The sequence below is a fragment of the Callithrix jacchus genome, chromosome X (assembly GCF_049354715.1).
Source record: "Callithrix jacchus isolate 240 chromosome X, calJac240_pri, whole genome shotgun sequence".
Classification (NCBI taxonomy): Eukaryota; Metazoa; Chordata; class Mammalia; order Primates; family Cebidae; genus Callithrix; species Callithrix jacchus.
Genome location: NC_133524.1, coordinates 48,344,716 through 48,357,571, shown reverse-complemented (window position 1 = coordinate 48,357,571; position 12,856 = coordinate 48,344,716). Strand labels below are relative to the sequence as shown.

At 45.0% G+C, this 12,856-nt stretch overlaps 1 protein-coding gene and 1 non-coding gene across 3 annotated transcripts in view; both read right to left on the bottom strand.

Annotated features, from left to right (window-relative positions):
- Positions 1-12,856, bottom strand: part of ZNF157 (zinc finger protein 157) — a 43,394-nt gene that overhangs the window by 10,634 nt on the left and 19,904 nt on the right. The gene's annotated exons all lie outside the window — the stretch shown is intronic.
- On the bottom strand, positions 11,868-11,996 carry LOC118150834 (small nucleolar RNA SNORA11). The gene has a single exon (XR_004738965.1). It is a non-coding gene; the product is annotated as a small nucleolar RNA SNORA11 (small nucleolar RNA).

Genomic DNA, 12,856 nt, shown 5'->3' with positions numbered 1-12,856 from the left:
TTTGTCATCCACATTCTGCTGTCAAGTCCATTTCTGAGTTTCCATTTGATTATTGTATTTTTAAGCTCTAAAATTTCAATTTGGTTACTTTTTATGTCTTTTTGCTTGTGTTTGTTTCAGACAGATTCTCCCTCTGTCTGCCAGATGCATGGGGTTTCACCATGTTGCCCAGGTTGGTCTTGAACTCCTGACTTCAAATGATCCACCCAGCTCAACATGTGGCACATGTCTTTTATTTTTATGTCTTTTATTTCTTCGCTGAGGATTTATTTATGGAAACTTTCTAAAAAAATGTGAGTGTGTTCATAATTGTTGAAGTATTTTTATGATGGCTACTTTAAAATCCTTGTCAGGTAATTCTAAACTCTGTATTACCTCAGTGCTGGCACCCATTGATTGCTTTTCTCATTCAAATTGAAATATTCCTGGTTCTTGATATAACATATAACTTTTGGATCTTTGTATAATGAGTAAACAGTAACTTGGTTGGGCGATGTAGCTCACTCCTGTATCCCAGCAATTCAGGAGGCGAGGCAGGCAGATCACTTGAGCCTAGAAGTTTAAGACAAGCCTCGGCAACATGGCAAAACCCCGTGTCTACTAAAAATACAAAATATTAGCCGGGTGTGGTGGCATACACTTGTGGTCCCAGCTACTTGGGAGGCTGAGGTGGGAGAAGCACCTTGGCCCGAGCAGTCAAGGCTCCAGTGAGCCGACTTCCTGCCACTGCACTCTAACCTGGGTGACAAGAGTGAGACCCTGTCTCAAAAAATATATAGTAACTAGACATTGAGGTATTATAGTACAAGACTCTGGAGTTTTGTTTTTGTTTTTGTTTTTCAAGACAAAGTTTCACTCTTCTTGCCCAGGCTGGAGTGCAGTGGTGTGATCTCAGCTCACTGCAACCTCCAACTCCTGGGTTCAAGCGATTCTCCTGCCTCAGCCTCTCTAGTAGCTTGGATTACAGGCACTCGCCACCACATTTGGCTAATTTTTTTTTTTTTTTTTGTATTTTTAGTAGAGAGAGACAGGGATTCACCATGTTGGCCAGGCTGGTCTCGAACTCCTGACCTCAGGTGTTCCACCCACCTCAGCCTCCCAAAGTGCTGGGATTACAGGTGTGAGCCACCAAGCCCAGCCTGGAGCTTTATTTAATCATCTGATTTAATGTACCCTATTCAGGTGGTGGTGACACTAAAAGCCCAGACTTCACCACTCTACAATATATGCATGGAATAAAGCTGTACTTGTATCCTCTAAATCCATAAAAACTTTTTTTTTTTTTTTGAGACAGAGTTTCGCTCTTGTTACCCAGGCTGGAGTGCAGTGGTGCGATCTCGGCTCACTGCAACCTCCGCCTCCTGGGTTCAGGCAATTCTCCTGCCTCAGCCTCCCGAGTAGCTGGGATTACAGGCACGCACCACCATGCCCAGCTAATTTTTTGTATTTTCAGTAGAGACGGGGTTTCACCATGTTGACCAGGATGGTCTCGATCTCTTGACCTCGTGATCCACCCGCCTCGGCCTCCCAAAGTGCTGGGATTACAGGCTTGAGTCACCGTGCCCAGCCAAAAACATTTTTTAAAAATTTACCAGCCGGGCACGGTGGCTCACGCCTATAATCCCAGCACTTTGGGAGGCCGAGGTGGGCGGATCATGAGGTCAGGAGTTTGAGACCAGCCTGGCCAACACAGTGAAACCCCATGTTTACTAAAAATACAAAAAATTAGCGGGTATGGTGGTGGGCGCCTGTAATCCAGGCTGAGGCAGGAGAATCACTTGAACCTTGGAAGCTAAGGTTGCAGTGAGCCGAGATCACACCACTGCACTCCAGCCCAGACAGTAGTGTGAGACTCCATCTCAAAAAAAAAAAATTACCAAATGCAAACAATGAAGTAACAGCAACAGCCTACATAAGTCAAAAACCACAAGAATGCAAAAAGAAATAGAAATATTCTCTAATGGGAGATTTTAACATACCATTCACAGAATGAGACAGATTAAATGGACAAAAAATAAGTAATAATATAAAAGACCTAAACCACATAATCAGTAAGGTTGACCTTTTGGATATACATATATATATTGAACACCACACCCTGATCATATAGAATATACTTTTTCTCAAATGCACATAAAATATTCACAAAACTTGGTCAAATACTAGGTCCCAAAAAGCCAACCTCAGTAGGTTCCTTAAGATACATAAATTACAAACAACACTGATCACAACAAAACAAATTTAATAATTAGAAATTCACGGCTGGGCATGGTGGCTCACACCTGTAATCCCAGCACTTTGGGAGGCTGAGGCGGGTGGATCACCTGAGGTCAGGAGTTTGAGACCAGCCTGACCAAAATGGAGAAACCCAGTCTCTACTAAAAATAAAAATTAGTCAGGCGTGGTGGCACATGTCTGTAATCCCAGCTACTCGGGAAGCTAAGACAGAAAAATCACTTGAACCTGGGAGGCAGGGGTTGTGGTGAGCGAGATCACGCCATTGCACTCTAGCGTGGGCAACAAGAGTGAAACTCTGTCGCAAAAAAAAAAAGAAAGAAAGAAATCAAGAAAGAAATTGACAAGTTGCTTCTAAAATTCATATGGAAATGTAAAGAGCCTAGAACAGCCAAAGCAATTCTGAAAAGGAAGAAAAAAGCTAGAGGATTTATAGTGCCTAATTTCAACACTTACTACAAAGCTACGGTTCTCAGTCAGGCATGGTGGCTCTTGCCTGTAATCTCAGCACTTTGAGAGGCAGAAGCAGGAGGGTTGCTTGAGCCCAGGAGTTCAAGACCAGCCTGGGCAACATAGTGAGACCCTGTCTCTCCAAAGATAAAAAATTAGTGGGTGTGGTGGCACACACCTGTGATCCTAGCTACCTGGGAGGCTGAGGTGGGAGGATCACTTGGGGCAGGGATGTGGAGGCTGCAGTGAGCTGTGATTGTGCCACTGTACTCCAATCTGGGCAACACAGTGAGACTCTGGCTCAAAAAACAAAAAACTGAAGAGCAAGCTAGGACCGACTTAAATGCAATAGTGCCATACATCATCGACAGAGGTGGTTGATAAATGCAACAAAAAGTCAAGGGCCCACTCAAATGGTGAAATTCTTAGGAATAACCTGGGCAAGATCCACTGCTAACATTCCCCAAACAACAAAAAAAATGAACCGCCATCACTGCCCACTATCCCTGGTACTATGCGAGAAACACAGTACCTAATCAGGTTACTTGTAATTTGCAGGATGCATGTTCCACACGTGAGAATATTGTTAGCTTCCCTCCATTCAACAACACAAGGGAAGGCCATATTTAAGCAGGCTATGTCCGAATTGCAAATAGCAGAAGCTCTCTTGATGCTTTTGAGCCCTTATATAAGATCCACACTCAGACATGATTTTGAAAATAACTGCAACTTTATTTATGAAGACTGGAGATTGTGGCAAAATCCTGTGAGTGCTACCCAGCAGCAGTAGCTGAGGTTTTGGACCAGAGAATTTCCAGATGTGGTGGTATGGTGATTTTTTTGTGAATGAAAGATATAAAATAATCTTGAAAGCTGCAATACCCATAATGTCTTAGGTGATGTTAGAGAAACATTCTAATAAAGAAGGCAATGCCCAGAAGAGTTCCATAATATAATGGAAACCGTTCATACGATAGCATACTGGAGGCTTGTAAGGCAGTACTCATCGTACCAGCATTTCCTCTACGGCCAACTCTGGAACCACCAGAGGAACTGACAGATCCTACTGCTGCAAGGACGGTACCCTATGAACAGCTCTCATGACCGAGCACAGGGTCTCATGCCTGTAGTCCCAGCACTTTGGGAGGCCAAGAAGGGAGGACTGCTTGAGGCTAGGAGTTCAAGACCAGCCTGGAGAACATAGGGAGGGTCCATCTCTACAAAAACTATAAAGAATTAGCTAGGCATGGTGGCACGTGCCTGTAGTTCAGGTCAAGGCTGCAGTGAGCCCTAATAGCACCACTGCTCTCCACCTTGGTTACAGAGCAAGACTCTGTCTCGAAAAAGAAAGAAAAGAAGGGAAAAGAAAAGAAACAGAACAGAAGATACTATACCCATTTAGACTGTCATGTTATATTTCTTCAGACCAAGGAGCACGCCTTATAGCACATAGAATACAACAATGGGCAAAAAGATAAAACACCAAATGGACATATTATCTTGTGTATCTTCCTCAGAGTGGTAGTCTGACAGAGAATTGGAATGAACAATTGAAACATTTGTCAAAGGCCGGATGCAGTAGCTCACGCCTATAATCTCAGCACTTTGGGAGGCTGACTTGGGATGATCCCTTGAGCTTAAGAGTTTAAGATTAGCCTTGGCAACATAGCAGGATCCTGTCACTAAAATATTAATAATAATGAGAGAGAGAGAGAGAGACAGGAAAGGCCGAGCATGGTGGCTCATGTCTGTAATCCCAGCAATTTGGGAGGCCAAGGCAGGCAGATCACCTGAGGTGATCAAGACCAGCCTGACCAACATGGCGAAACACTGTCTCTACTAAAAATATAAAAATTAGCTGGGCGTGATGGCATTGGAACCCGGGAGGTGAAGGCTGTGGTAAGCCAAAATCGCACCACTGCAATCCAGCCTGGGCAACAGAATGAGACTCTGTATCAAAAAAAATAGAGAACAGAAAGTGGGCAACGTGGCTCATGCCTGTAATATCAACACTTTGGGGGTCTGAGGTGGGAAGATCACTTGAACTCAAGAATCTGAGGCCAGAATGGGCAACATAGGGAGACCACATCTCTACAAAAAATACAACAATTAACTAGCCGTCATGGTGCATACCTTTAGTCCCAGCTACTCAGGAGGCTGAAGTGGGAGAACTGCTTCAGGCTGCAGTGAGCCAAGGTCACACCACTACACTGCAGCCTGGGAAACAGATCCAGACTCTGTCTCAAAAAATGGGCCTAAAGAGCTGGCTTACACACCTTCCCAAACATGTGCTCACAATCAACATGAACACAATCAATGGAATGTTCTTGCTAGATAGATTACGAGATTCCTCCACTTTTCCAAGAGATGATGTGTAAAGGCGATGGGGCGGATGCTAATATTACTACACAGTTCTCCCCTATATTACCTAAACTGTCTTTTTTCCTGCTTGCTGCAGTGGTCCCAGGACCAGGGTTACAACTGCAGGTGCTGGAAGCAGAGATGATCCTTAGCAAGAATCTGTAACTATACTTTAAAATTATATATATATGCCAAAATTCCTATGGGCCCATTGAGATAGATTGTACCTTCACCCCATCTGACAAAATTGGGGTTGACAGTGAATGCAGATGCACTGTGTAGTGGTTGAGATACCCCATGAGTTCAGTACCAATATAACCATATGCTACATGAATGGGAAAAGACTAATGGGGAGATTTGCTAGACCAATATTGCTGCAAGCAACCTGGACCAGAACAGTGTGTGGGTAGAAATCAGTGACAAATAGGGAGAAATAGAAATAATAGGCCAGATGTGGTGGCTCATGCCTGTAATCCCAGCACTCTGGGAGCCCAAGGCAGGTGGATCACCTGAGGTCATGAGTTTGAGACCAGCCTGGCCAACATGACAAAACCCCGTCTCTACTAAAAAATACAGACTTAGCACAGTGGTTCATGCCTGTAATCCCAGCACTTCGGAGGCTGAGGCAGGCGGATCGCCTGAGGTCAGGAGTTGGAGACCAGCTTGGCCAACATGGTGAAACCCCATCTCTACTAAAAACACAAAAATTAACCAGGCATGGTGGCCGGTGCCTGTAATCCCAGCTACTTGGGAGGCTGAGGCAGGAGAATCACTTGGACCCAGGAGGCAGAGGTTATAGTGAGCTGAGATTGCACAACTGCACTCCAGCCTGGGCAAAAAGAGCAAGACTTCGTCTAAAAATAAATAAATAAAACACAAAAATTAGCTGGGCATGGTGGCACAAGCCTGTAATCCCAGCGCCTCGGGAGGCTGATGCAGGAGAATCACTTGAACCCAGGAGGTGGAGGTTGCAGTGAGTCGAGATTGTGCCACTGCACTCCAGCCTCTAGCCTGAGAGAGAGAGCGAGATTCTCCCTCAAAAAAGAGAAGAATAGCTGAAAGTAAAGGAATGAATATATGGGCTATGCAACAAAGGAAATCCACCGTTATGGTATTCCACAAAGCATTGCTTCTGACCAAGGAATTTATTTCACAGCAAAAGGAGTGGGGTAATGGGCTCATACTCATGGAATTCACAAGTCTCACCATGTTCGCAAGTCTTACCATGTTCCTCACCATCATCAGGCAGCTGGCTTGATGTAACTGTGGAATGGCTTTTTGAAGACTCAGTTACAGTGTCAACTATAACTTGCCAACAATAGCTTGTCGGGCTGGGGCAATGTCCTGAAGGAGTCTGAATATTCTCTGAATCTGCATTTAATATATGGTGTGATTTCTCCCACAGCCAGGATTCACAGGTCCAGGAATCAAGGAAGTAGAAATGCAAATGGCACTATTCACTATTACCCCTAGTAACCAACTAGCAAAATTTTTATTTCCTACCCTCATGATCTTATGCTCCGCTGGTGTAGGGGTCTTTTTTCCAAGAAGAGGAATGCTTCCACCAGGAGACACAACAGTGATTTCATTGAACTGGAAGCTAAGACCTCCACTCAGCCACTTGAGGCTTCTCATGCCTCTGAAGCAACAGGGAAAGAAGGGAGTTGCTGTGTTGGCTGGAGCATCTGAACCTAATTACCAAGATGAAATTGGCTTGCGGCAGGGCCCAATGGCTCACACCTGTAATCCCAGCACTTTGGGAGGCCGAGGTGGGCAGATCACTTGAGGTCAGGAGTTCAAGACTAGCCTGGCCAACATGGTGAAACCCCGCCTCTACTAAAAATACAAAAATTAGCTGGGTGTGGTGGTGATGCACACCTGTAATCCCAGCTATTCAGGAGGCTGAGGCAGGAGAATTGCTTGAACCTGGGAGGCGGAGGGTGCAGTGAACTAAGATCACATCACTGCACTCCAGTCTGAGCAAGAGCAAGACTCCATCTCAAAAACGAAAAAAAAGAAACTGGGTTGCTATTAAACATAGCAACAAGGTCACCAGTTTGAGACCAGCCTGGCCAACATGACAAAACCCCGTCTCTACTAAAAAATACAGGCTTAGGACAGTGGTTCATGCCTGTAATCCCAGCACTTTGGAGGCTGAGGCAGGCGGATCGCCTGAGGTCAGGAGTTGGAGACCAGCTTGGCCAACATGGTAAAACCCCATCTCTACTAAAAATACAAAAATTAACCTGGCATGGTGGCCGGTGCCTGTAATCCCAGCTACTTGGGAGGCTGAGGCAGGAGAATCGCTTGGACCCAGGAGGCAGAGGTTGTAGTGAGCTGAGATTGCACAACTGCAATAAAGATAAAGAAGAGTAGGCCTGGAACACAGAGGACCCCTTAAAGCACACTACCATGCCCTGTGATTAAAGTCAATTGAAAACTACAACAGGCCGGGCGCAGTGGCTCACACCTATAATCCCAGCACTTTGGGAGGCCGAGGCGGGTGGATCACCAGGTCAAGAGATCGAGACCATCTTGGTCAACATGGTGAAACCCTGTCTCTACTAAAAATACAAAAAATTAGCTGGGCATGATGGCGCGTGCCTGTAATCCCAGCTACTCAGGAGGCTGAGGCAGGAGAATTGCCTGAACCCAGGAGGCGGAGGTTGCGGTGAGCTGAGATCACGCCATTGCACTCCAGCCTGGGTAACAATAGCGAGACTCCGTCTCAAAAAAAAAAAAAAAAAGAAAAGAAAGAAAGAAAACTACAACAAACCAATTCAGGCAGGACTAACAGTAGTCGACTGATATGGTTTGGCTGTGGACCCACCCAAATCTCATCTTGAATGGTTGCTCCCATAATTCCCACATGTTGTGAGAGGAACCCAGTGGGAGGTAATTAAATCGTGGAGGCAGGTCTTTCCTGTGCTGTTCTCATGATAGTGAATAAGTCTCACAAGAATGGATGATTTTATGGAGAGTTCCCCTGCTCATGCTCTCTAGCCTGCCACCATGTAAGATGTGACTTTGCTCCTCTTTCGCCTTCCGCCATCATTGTGAGGCCTCCCCAGCCATGTGGAACTATGAGTCAATTAGACCTCTTTCCTTTATAAATTGAGTATGTCTTTATCAGCAGTGTGAGAACAGACTAATACACCAGAGTCTGCATAATAAAGGTTGGGGTCACCCCACTGGGTAAAGAAGAAGCTCAGGTGTATTAAAATCAATACAGGTTCAGTATCGCCAATCCAAAAATCCAAAATCTTGGCCAGGCACAGTGGTTCATGCCTGTAATCCCAGGACTTGGAAGACTGGGGCGGGTGGATCACCTGAGGTCAGGAGTTTGAGACCAGCCTGGCCAACATAGTGAAACCCTGTCTCTACTAAAAATACAAAATTAGCCGGGTGTGGTGGCACACACCTGTAGTCCCAGCTACTCAGGAGGCTGAAGCAGGAGAACTGCTTGAACCCTGGAGGTGGAGGTTGCAGTGAGCCGAGCTTGTGCCACTGCACTCCAGCCTGGGTGAGACAGAGCAAGATTCCATCTAAAAAAAAAAAAATTAAAATCTGAAATGCTCCAAAATCCAAAATCTTTTGAGTGCCAACATGATGCTCAAAGGAAATGCTCATTATAGCATTTGGAATTCAGATTTTCAAATTAGGGATGCCGAACCAGTAAATACAACTCAAACGTTCCAAAATAAGAAAAAAAAATCCAAAACACTTCTGGTCCCAAGTATTTCAGATAAGAGAGCAAACCAAAAGATGCACTAACTAAAAACTGAAACATCAGTCGCAAATGGGAGCTAGTCAGAAAGTTTAGTCACTGTTTCATCACTCATTTGAACCCAAAAACACTTTGGAAAACTTTCAGTGAAGAAATGTTGAGTTTTGTGATACACCACCTACCTCTCCTGGCACAGGGTCATATCTATTAAACAAGAGGAGACAGATCAGGGCATGTCATTGCCTCAGAAGGAGCCTAACCAAAGGTCAAATCAAAGACCTACCGAGAACCTCACCGTCAGAGTGAACAGACTAACCAAAATACTTGAAAAGGTAAGTGGAAGAACAAAGAGATCAAGAGGGAAATTGAGAAGGAAAACTGAAAGAGAAATGCTGGCTATCAAAAAAAAAAAAAAAAAACAAGAACAATTGACAAAAAAGAATGTAAGAGCGAAGGAACAGGAAAGGCAGAATATAAGGCAGCTGAAAGACATATGAAACAGACAACTGCATGGGATCATGCAGACTGCTGCTCATTTCACAAAGACCAGAAAAGAGAGAGAGAGAGGGAGAGAAGCTGCCAAAGCTTCTGCTAAAAACAGGTAGAAATGGAATTCTAGAGAAAAATTTTTTTTAATTTTATTTTTTGAGACAGAGTTTCGCTCTTGTTGCCCAGGCTGGAGTGCAATGGTGTGATCACTTGAGGTCAGGAGGTCAAGACCAGCCAGGCCAACATGGTGAAACCCTATCTCTACTAAAAATACAAAATTATGCAGGAAAAGGAATCACTAATGCAATCATTCAATTCTGTCTTTTTGATGATTCTCCCTTCACAAATCAGTTTCTCTTTGGAAGTTCCTTAAGAAGCAGCACAGCAGTTTGAGGCACAGGCAGGAAGACTGACTACATCCAAGGTATGCTCTTCCCGTGGGGACATTTGGTCCCTGTTGGGGACAATGTTTTATCCATTCCTAGTCATCTGGATATTGACTAGCACTTCCTTATTCAGTAATGCCCCTCCCACACAGACTTCTTTGAGAACAAAATCATCAGAAAACTCAAATTGTACATCATCTACCAACTCAGAAAAAAATAGAACCAGCCAGAAAAAGAGTGCTGCAGAAGCATGAAGACATCAAAAAGGAAGGGAAGATAGACTGAAGATTCAAGAGGACAGACTGAAGATTTCAAAGAGGAAAACACGTAGAATACAAATGTAGCAGATGTAGCAAGACAAGTACAGTACAGTCTCCAATAACCACTGCTTCCTGTTATTTTTCTTTCAGACAGGGTCTCGCTCTGTCACCCAAGATGGAGTGCAGTGGCATGATCTTGACTCACTGCAGCCCCAACCTTCTGGACTCAAGCAATACTCCCACCTCAACCTCCCAAGTAGCGGGTACTACAGGCATCTGCCACCACACCTAGCTAATTTTTGTATTTTTAGTAGACACGGGGTTTTGCCAAGTTGGCCAGGCTGGTCTTGAACCCCTGACCTCAAGTGATCCGCCTGCCTCAGCTTCCCAAGTGCTGGGATTACAGGTGTGAGACACTGTGCCCGGCCTTCCATCTTGTAGTTTTTAAGTATTGCTTATAAACTGAAGGAGATTGGCCAGGCGCGCTGGCTCATGCCTATAATCCCAGCACTTTGGAAGGCCGAGGCAGGCAGATTACCTGAAGTCAGGAGTTCAAGACCAGCCTGACCAATATGATGAAACCCCGTCTCTACTGAAAATATAAAAATTAGCCGGGTGTGGTGACATGCTCCCGTAGTCCCAGCTACTTGGCAGGCTGAGAGAGGAGAATCACTTGAACCCGGGAGGCGGAGATTGCAGTGAGCTGAGATCACATCATTGCACTCCAGCCTGGGCAACAAGAGTGAAACGCCATCTCAAAAACAAAAACAAAACAAAACTGAATGAGACCAAGGAGGGAGGATCACTTAAGCCCAGGAGCTCGAGACCAGAGTGGGGAGCATAGGGAGACCTCATATCTACAAGAAATTAAAAAATTAGTCAGGCATGGTGGTGTGTGCCTGTAGTCCCAGCTAGTCAAGAGGCTGAGATGGGAAGATCTGCTTGAGCCTGGGAGATTGAGGCTGCGGTTAGCTGTGATCAGGCCACTGCACTCATGCCTGGCCAGCAGAGCAAGACTCTCTCGGAAAAAAATATTAATGGCTCACACCTGTAATCCAGCACTTTCAGACGCTGAGGCAGGCAGATCACTTGAGACCAGTAGTCCAAGACCAGCTTGGTCATCAGGGTGAAACCCTGTCTACAAAAATTAGCCGGGCACGATGGTGGGTGCCTGTAATCCCAGCTACTAGGGAGGGTGATGCAGGAGAATCACTTGAACCCAGGAGGCAGAGGTTGCAGTGAGCCAAGATTGCACTACTGCACTCCAGCCTGGGCAACATAGCAAGATTCTGTCTCAAGGAATAAAATAAAATAAATATATATTTTTTAAAAAGCCAAGTGTGGGGGCACACGCCTATAATAGCTACTTGGAAGGCTGAAGCAAGAGAATTGCTAGAACCCAGGAGTCGGAGGTTTCAGTGAACCAAGATCACACCATTGTACTCCAGCCTGGGCAACAGAGCAAGATTCTGTCTCAAAAAAAAAAAAAAAAGAAAGAAAAAAGAAAAAAATTGATAAAAAAAAAAAAGTATTTTCAAAAAGACAAACAGCTACAGGAGACCTGTAATATCACTTATGACAAGGTTGTCATTGAAAATATTGTTTCCGGCCAGATGTGATGAGTCATGCCTGTAGTTCCAGCACTTTGGGAGGCCGAGGTGGGTGGATGGCTTGAGGTCAGGAGTTCAAGACCAACCTGGCCAACATGGTAAAACCGCCTCTACTAAAAATACAAAAAATAGCTGGGTGTGGTGGCAGACACCTATAATCCCAGCTACTCAGGAGGCTGAGGCAGGAGAATTGCTTGAACCTGTGAGGTGGAGGTTGCAGTGAGCTTCGATAGCACCACTGCACTCCAGCCTGGGCAACTCCATCTCAAAAAAAAAGCAAAAGAGAAAGAAAATATTGTTTCCATCATCCATATGAAGAAGATTTAACAAAGTTTTTTTTTTTTTTTTTGCATGTGGGGCATTTGTTCATAGAGAGGTCATAAGTTTTGTGCCCCTCATCACAATGACCCCAGATTCCTGTTCGGTGTATTGTAAACAGAGGAAGCATTCTTCAGGTCCCCTGCTCTGAGCACACCCCAGAAGATTTCTTGACATTCAAGTATTAGGAACTGCCGCATGCAGTGGGTCATACCTGTAATCCCACCAACTGAGGAGGCTGAGGCAGGAGGAGTGCTTGAGGCCAGGAGTTCAAAACTAGCTTGGACAACATAGTGAGACTGTCTCTACAAAAATAAAAATTAGGCCTGGCGTAGTGTCTCATGCCTGTAATCCAAGCACTTTGGAGGCCAAGGCGGATGGATCCCCTGAGGTCGGGAGTTCAAGACCAGCCTGACCAACATGGTGAAACCCTGTCTTAAAAAAAAAAAAAAAAAAAGAAAAAAAAAAACTAGCTTCACAAAAATAAAAACTAAAAAATTAGCCAGGCATGTTGGTGTGTGCCTGTGGTCCCAGCTATTCAGGAGACTCAGGTGGAAGACCTTGACTCAAAAAAAAACCATAGCCAAGCACTGTGGCTCAGGCTGGAATCCCAGCACTTTGGGAGGCTGAGGCAGGAGGATGGCTTGAGCTAAGGAGTTCAGGACCAGCCTGGGCAACATAGTGAGACCTCATCTCTACTAAAAATCAAAAAAATTAGCTGGACAGGGTGACAAGCACCTGTAGTCCCTGCTAATCAGGAGGCTTAGGTGGGAGGATCACTTGAGTATGGCAGTTCAAGGCTGCAATGAGCTATGATTGTGCCACTGCACTCTAGCCTGGGATGAAGCAAGACCCTGTCTCTAAGAAAATAATAACAATAAAGTAATAAAAATGTTTAAGTATCAGGAACTCTCCACTATAAAGGAATTATTGATTTCTCTATACAAGCACTGTAATTCGGCCGGGTGCAGTGGCTCACGCCTGTAAATCCCAGCACTTTGGGAGGCCAAGGCAGGTGGA